Source organism: Macrosteles quadrilineatus, unplaced genomic scaffold, assembly GCF_028750875.1.
Source record: "Macrosteles quadrilineatus isolate MER2022 unplaced genomic scaffold, UCM_ALF_1.0 Scaffold_9__3_contigs__length_116548681, whole genome shotgun sequence".
In the NCBI taxonomy this organism is placed as follows: domain Eukaryota; kingdom Metazoa; phylum Arthropoda; class Insecta; order Hemiptera; family Cicadellidae; genus Macrosteles; species Macrosteles quadrilineatus.
Window position 1 is genome coordinate 8,475,463 of NW_026542602.1, and position 978 is coordinate 8,476,440.

Consider the following 978-nt stretch of genomic DNA (forward strand, 5'->3'; position numbering starts at 1 on the left):
TACGGCTGCTACCTTTGACGCTTTGACAAGTAAACTGTAAACATATGGTTCAGTGCATGAAGAAAGAAAAAAACAAATAAACGAAACTTCAAGGCATTGGTTTTAAATTCAAGCAAATTATACTATAAATAATTGACTATACACATATAGGAGTGTAAATTCATTGATTGAAAACAATTTATTTAAATCACCACTGTTACCTTACGACCAAAACGATCTTTAACGACCACATTATAAACAAAAGATTTGTTGTGATTCAATTCATTGTCAAGTCCTTTATTCAAAAATCACAAAATACCTTGAACTGAAAAAATCATCACCTTTAACTCCAGGCCGTGGCCTGGTAGAATTTGGCAACGTTGCAAGTAGGGTTGTTTAGTGTCAGATGGAGATGTCCCATAAGATAACATGGCAGACAGGGGATATCAGCTCATTAATTCGCACTTTATTGATTAAAATGGAAATTTATGAACATAAGTTTATGAAAATATTTAAAATAAAACATACAGAATTAAAAATTGAAACAATATGAATTAAAAATATATACATATCTTGATACAATTCTTAAATATAAAAAAGCGGTGAGGCGTATATTGAAACTTCAACGAAAACACATGAAATAGTTATTTGTGCAACTAGTGAGAAAAGTGAGCAATTGACTCCCTCGAGAGAACTCCTTACTCACGAGCCGTAGGCGAGTGAGGAATGGTTTCTCGAGTGAGGCAAATGCACTTTGAACTCGAGTTGCACATTATACTTTTCCTACAGTTACCATAAAACAAATAAATTGGTGAAGAAACATAACCTATTTTACACAGAAGTGAACTTTTAATATAACATTTAATGTGAAGTGGAAGTGACAAATACATCAGTACAACAGCTGACCAGCTGATTTACAGCCAGTGCTGCCAACGTATTTCGCGCGCATACGACGTTGCCTGCATGCACGCACTTACTACGCGCTCACTATTTCGTGCC